Source organism: Lytechinus variegatus, chromosome 9, assembly GCF_018143015.1.
Source record: "Lytechinus variegatus isolate NC3 chromosome 9, Lvar_3.0, whole genome shotgun sequence".
Classification (NCBI taxonomy): domain Eukaryota; kingdom Metazoa; phylum Echinodermata; class Echinoidea; order Temnopleuroida; family Toxopneustidae; genus Lytechinus; species Lytechinus variegatus.
In genome coordinates this window covers 27,357,907-27,364,798 of record NC_054748.1, presented here as the reverse complement: position 1 = coordinate 27,364,798, position 6,892 = coordinate 27,357,907, and positions in this window count along the sequence as shown.

The window sequence follows — 6,892 nt, the reverse complement described above, 5'->3', positions numbered from 1 at the left end:
TACTGCTTACGTATTAGTGCTATAGTCACACCTAAAACGACGAATCCTAATCCATCGATAATATGCCATTTGAAATCAAGTAATGACTTTGATCGGCCTGGCGGCAATTTTAGCAGTGTGACTCTGGTATTACATGCTTGAAGAAAAGTTTGTTGTAGACACACACGTTTTTGACACCGCACACATTTCCTCACACATCTACACCCGCCAACCCTCACAAACACCACTCATACGCACACACACAGTATCATGCACACGTAATAAGCATCAGCGGCGCAGTGTAACAGCATGGGTACCCCCTGTCCCCGTTTCCCAAAGTCGTAAAGTAAAGGTGCTGACACCACGAAGTCATTCAGGCTTTGGTGATCCCGTTTCATCTCCCATCCCTAATGCTTTAAGAGCCAAGTAAAGACCCACTCTGCCACTTGAACCATCACCACCACCTAAATTTCGATATTCAAGTGGGGCTGTGCGAAAGTGTATGGGTGTTTGTTAGTGGACAATATGGATTTCGTCCCTCATTATTTCATGAAATGTCAACTAAATTATTGGGTTTTAAGGAAAGACTTGCCTAGCTCCTCGTCTACCTCCATTGACATGTTTAGAAAATCGTAGGCAAAAAAGGCGTATCGTTATTGTATATTACAGTGTGGATGGGCTACTCGGGCGTGTGTGATAAGCTGCTGTGAATGCGTGTCTGTGGATGAGCGAAATTGTGGGTGAACATTTACTTTAACGTGCCTTGAACATACTTTTTTCAGTAGACCTACACTAGCTAGTTTATTCTTTCTACATTCAATTTCATCGGGCGTGTGTGATAAGCTGGTGTGAATGCGTGTCTGTGGATGAGCGAAATTGTGGGTGAACATTTACTTTAACGTGCCTTGAACATACTTTTTTCAGTAGACCTACACTAGCTGGTTTATTCTTTCTACATTCAATTTCATCAATTAATTTAAAACTGTGAAAATGCCTTCTATGTCCAATTAATTCCCGCTTCTTTCATAGCAGACGATTTTCCATCGCCGCCCCTAGACAACCTTCTCCTCACCCTTAACCGCTAATTATTCACCTCCATCATATAAAGAGCAAAACTACTCTTCGAAACACCATCGAGCAGTGGCCCCCACGCAACCATTAGACGAAGCGCTCCCTTTGTTTGCCGTCCAATTACGCTCTCAACGTGCAAAAGCCAAAACGCCATCTTACAAGTCCCACTTCCTTCCGTTCTGAATATGGCGCACACTTTTTTTCTGAACCCTCGCCGTCTCTCCTTAATTTTTCGTCCTTTTTTTTTGAAACCCACGAGATATCTCAATTATAGAGATTTTGCATCAACAGATAGCGATCGATATCAACTTTCCACGTAGTTTAGGAATCCTGTTTAATATTGCTGTCCAGTGTCCAGACAACGATCCCGGGCAGCGTTAGCGATTCAGGCGCCGTGTACATCATCTCTATAAAGTCATTCAAGTTTGTTAACGAGAAGTACGAACGCCTCTTCGAATCTGGGCACGAATCTATAACATACAGCGAGGTCATATAAAGTTATCATGTAATCCGTCAAACTTTCTGCGAATCAGCTGAGTTCTTTCGTTTTTCATCCGCAGTGCCTCTGTATATAGTCATACAGTAGAGAAACAACCATATCATTAGGTGGATGGCCGGTACAGCATTGTGTTGGTTTTATATATGTACGTACATATATGAAGCACATATATATTTATATATACATACCTATATTCTATATATATAATGGTAGGCGTACATTAAATCAACGTTCCCACGAACTTTCCTACCATTTTGTTTTCTCTATTCATTTCTTTCAAAATATATTATAATATAAAGAAAGTTGTCATCTGTTTTACATGTATAAATTCTTATACAATAATGCATACATATCTGAATTTTACTTAAATCTTTGCAATTGTTACATTTTTTTTCTCTTTTTCTTACCTCCTTTATTCTTTAATCAAACTGTATACGACAATGACGCAAATTCTCAATTTCACTGGAAACACTGGCGTACACATGGGGAATGGGGCACACGGGATCCCTAAAAACGTTCACAATATTAAGAAAAATAAGTGTAAAATAAGGAGACAAAGAAAAGAAAATCTAATATTAATAAATCAACTCTTGATTAATAGTCTTTTAGATTAGAGTCCGTTAAAGCGTGTTTAAAGCTTGGGTCAATATTATTATGAACTATAGTCTTGTAGCATTTAATGTTAATACAAAATCGCAGTTATCGTCATATTATGCATATTTTTTTCTACTAGAATTCATATTCCAGGTTGCACGGGCCTAATCACAACTGGCAGGCAAAAGATATTTATTCGTCCCAAACCACTGCTCAGTTTTTAAATTTTATATTGCTGATTGACAAAAATGAATATGACTGACAATCTAACCCTGATTCTAGGGAGGGTACCTACTGAACTTCCTTTTTTTCCAATTTGGAAAGATATTCCACCACTATGGAACTATATTTTTACTGGCGGAAGAATTAGGGCCATTTTACTCTCTCAAGTGATGAATTTGTTGTAGTTGTTGTTTTAGCTTATACGGCGCGTGTCATTCAGTAGTGAATATTTGCGCCAGATTTGATCCCGTTAAGTGTAGTCTTCATAATGCTGATTTATTTTCTGGTTAGATATGGAATGTCAGACATCCTATGCACTGGTAGTAAACATTCAACCCTCGAATTTCCTCTTTATTTTTTATGAATTCGTTTTAGTGCCACTTTAACACACGAGTCTATGGGGAATGAATTAGGCCTGTGAGCCCTTTCAGTCGTTGGGATTTACATTTCAATCCAGCGTCCTCTCTCGGCAATGTTTTCATATTTTGTTTAAAATAGCTTTTCAACAAATACTTTTCATATTCATTGATTGGATATTAGGAAGCTACCGAAATCATATCCATGAATTCTACGCTTGAAAAGGAGTGTTATATAAACAAGCCCAGAAATACGTTTTGGGAGGCAGTCGATCGAATCAATTCTAATGTAAAATCGATGACGAAAAAACACAAAAACCAAAGAAACAACAAAAAAAGGTAAAAACAAATAATAGAAAAAATGAAACATATCTTTAATATATTATATCCTTCAAGTCACAAACGATATGTTGCACATGCAATAATATAATCTAGTAATGAAACGAAATAGAGACATGTATTTTTGGAGGATCTACCAAAAGTAAAATATCCTTCATCGGCTTACAGAAGTTCATGTTCACTAGACCATCCTGTAAACAAATTCATTTCCAAGATTCCCAGCCGAAAAAAAGAGCGGCATTAAATAGTGCATCGATCGGCGAGTCCCAGGGTAATTCACCCGCTCTCGAAACGGAAAATGTGGCTATTTCAACAAATCTCGGCAAGGCCACTTTGAAATCAGTGATGAAAACCAGGCTATTAGAACCCTCTAATCAGTAACAATTATTCCGCCTTTCCAACTCCCAAACTCCTCGATCTATCACAAGTGTAGTTAATGATGCTTTTATTGCGTAAATGATCGTACAAGATGGGCTACGACCGAGCAATCGATTATTCAACGCGTTAAGATATTTGCGGTAAATAGGAGGCGGGAGCACATTTACGATGAAAAAAAAACGGAAATAGAAAAAAATAAGAAAGAAGAGCATAAGGATGACGGGGAGGAGAAAGAAAGAAAACGGGTGTGGAGGAAAAGATAAAAGCGTGAGAGGAGAAGGAGGAGAAGAATAAGAAAAAATGAAAGAAAGGAAGGAAGAAAGAAATGAAGAAAGAAAGGGAAGTACAAAAAGAGGGAAAAGTGAATATGTAAAACGCTGGTAGCGAATGAAACCAAAAAAAGTAAAGAAGAATGGATGGAAGGAAGAAAGAAATGAAGAAAGAAAGATATAAAGTAAGAAAGAAAGAAAGAAAGAAAGAAAAAAAGAAAAAAAGATAGAAAGGAAGTAACAAAGAAAGAAAGAAAGAAAGAAAGGGAAGTACAAGAAAGAGGGAACAGTGAATATGTAAAAACGCTGGTAGCGAATGAAACCAAAAAAAAGTAAAGAAGAATGGATGGAAGGAAGGAAGAAATAAAGAAATGAAGAAAGAAAGATATAAAGGAAGAAAGGAAGAAAGGAAGAAAGAAAGAAAGAAAGAAAGAAAGAAAGGGAAGTACAAGAAAGAGGGAAAAGTGAATATGTAAAACGCTGGTAGCGAATGAAACCAAAAAAAAGTAAAGAAGAATGGATGGAAGGAAGGAAGAAATAAAGAAATGAAGAAAGAAAGATATAAAGGAAGAAAGGAAGAAAGTAAGAAAGAAAGAAAGAAAGAAAGAAAGGGAAGTACAAGAAAGAGGGAACAGTGAATATGTAAAACGCTGGTAGCGAATGAAACCAAAAAAAAGTAAAGAAGAATGGATGGAAGGAAGAAAGAAATGAAGAAAGAAAGATATAAAGGAAGAAAGGAAGAAAGTAAGAAAGAAAGAAAGAAAGAAAGGGAAGTACAAGAAAGAGGGAACAGTGAATATGTAAAACGCTGGTAGCGAATGAAACCAAAAAAAAGTAAAGAAGAATGGATGGAAGGAAGGAAGAAATAAAGAAATGAAGAAAGAAAGATATAAAGGAAGAAAGGAAGAAAGTAAGAAAGAAAGAAAGAAAGAAAGAAAGAAAGGGAAGTACAAGAAAGAGGGAAAAGTGAATATGTAAAACGCTGGTAGCGAATGAAACCAAAAAAAAAGTAAAGAAGAATAGATGGAGGAGAAAAAGTAGAAGAGGAGAGAAAGAACAAGAAGGGGAAGGCGGGCTGCTGCATGGAAAATAAGGCAAAGGAGGAGGGAAGAAAAATGAAAGAAAGTGAAAATGGAAAAGACAAACAGTTTAAAGGTTGAAAGGTAAGCGCTGGTAGTGGACGACAGACAGCACAAGAAGATGAATGAAATAGAATTGATAAAAAAGAAGTGGAAGAGGAAAAAGGAAAAATTGAGAAGACGGAGAAGAAAAGAATAAAGGGGGAAGAAGGGGAGGCGAAGAATAAGAACAACAACAAAGGTAAGAAAAGGAAGAAAATTATAATTATTAATATCATTATAATAAATAATCTGAATTATGATATGCTTACCACGACTTTGACTTTCTCATTTTTGCCCCCCCCCCCTTCCTATCATGTATTTATTTGGGGGTCAACGCTCAACAAGAAATATTGCTCTTTTTTGTTGACCCCTCATTCGACATATTTTTTTTTCTTTGTTGTTCTCTTATGTCATTTTTCTATAACCATGTATTTATGTTCATCATTGTTTTTACTTGCATGTATTGACTTTTATGTGTTTTTCATGAAAAATGAAATATAATCAATTCAATTCAAAGACGGAGAAGGATGAAGAGAAGAAAAAAGGAATAAAAATAGGAAGATAATGACGCACAGGAAGAAGTAAAAATAAACATTAGTAAAAAAAAAAAAAAAAAATTTACAAAGTGAAGCTTGGATAATGTTGTCAATTAATGTTTGGATACAGATATGAAAAAAAAAGTTTAAAGAAATCAAGATAGCATACAAAGTAAAGAGAGATGAGATGAACGAGAAAATACTACATAATCTCTATGAATATTAATTATGTGGAAATCTTAAACAAAATAAAATTATAGAAAAAAGTAAGCTTATAGGTCTATTGAAAAAAAAATTCCCTTGCATGTTATATCGAGACCCCTCACATATTGTGCTCAATAGAAATGTACCACTGACATATTCTAGTACTAAGGAAGAAGAAAATTGAGTTGTAACATTTTTAATTCATGTATTGGACACCTTTACAGAAATCAAATTTTATTTTTGCACAAGACACGATTCAAAGTTGCCCATTCCCCCTTCTCTCTCTCTCCCTTTACCGCCCGCTCTCCTTGCCCTCAGTTTCCTCTGTCGTCTATCTCTCTATCTTATATCCCCCCCCCCCATCCACTTAAAGGAGAATGAAACCATTCCTGCATGTTAGCTCTGGTTTATTTCCATTTGTTCTAATGGCAATGCGTCTAATTACCAACTCGTCTTCTATCATTTGGCCTATCATCAATGCGTCCACTATCCACATGGCCTAATTGCCATTTCGTCCACTCACCATTTCATCTAATAACCAGTTGCTCCAATAGCCATTTAGTCCATATACCATTTAGTCTAATCGGATAAGTGTTAATTGGCAGAAATAAACAAAAGAAAATTGGTATTAGACCAATTTGTTAATAGATGAAATGGTAATAGATGAACTGGTGATTAGAATATTGGACCAAATGGTTGTTCGATGAAAAGTTGGACTGAATGGCATTAGACAAAATGAAGGTAGACCATGTGATGAGTGGACGAATTGGCAGTTTACCGTCAGCTTCTGTGAAACCAGAAAAATCAAAGAATAAGATCAACTTCAGTTTGAGTTATATTGAACAAGCAATAAGAAAGGTATGGGCAATTTAATGTTCATGTCACGAATACATTGTCATCCTCCAATTAGAACGCAGCCAACATGTGTTGTGTCACAGATTTACTTGTAACTTACAAATTACTTTTCTAATAATAATAATAATAGGCATTTATATAGCGCCATCTATCTGGACATATTCTATTCCGAGGCGCATTGTTATTATCATTATTACCCGGATTTAGCTCGAGCTGCCTTTCAGCGCTCATTCATTCAAGGAATCAATCCTGCCGGGTACCCATTCACCTCACCTGGGTCGAGTGCAGCACGATGTGGATAAATTTCTTGCTGAAGGAAATTACGCCATGGCTGGGATTCGAACCCACGACCCTCTGTTTCAAAGTCAGAAGACTTATCCACTGGGCCACAACGCTCCACTACAGCATAACTGTATTTAAATTGCCACTTTTATTACTTCTGTCCATGAACCAGGGCCACATTGCATAA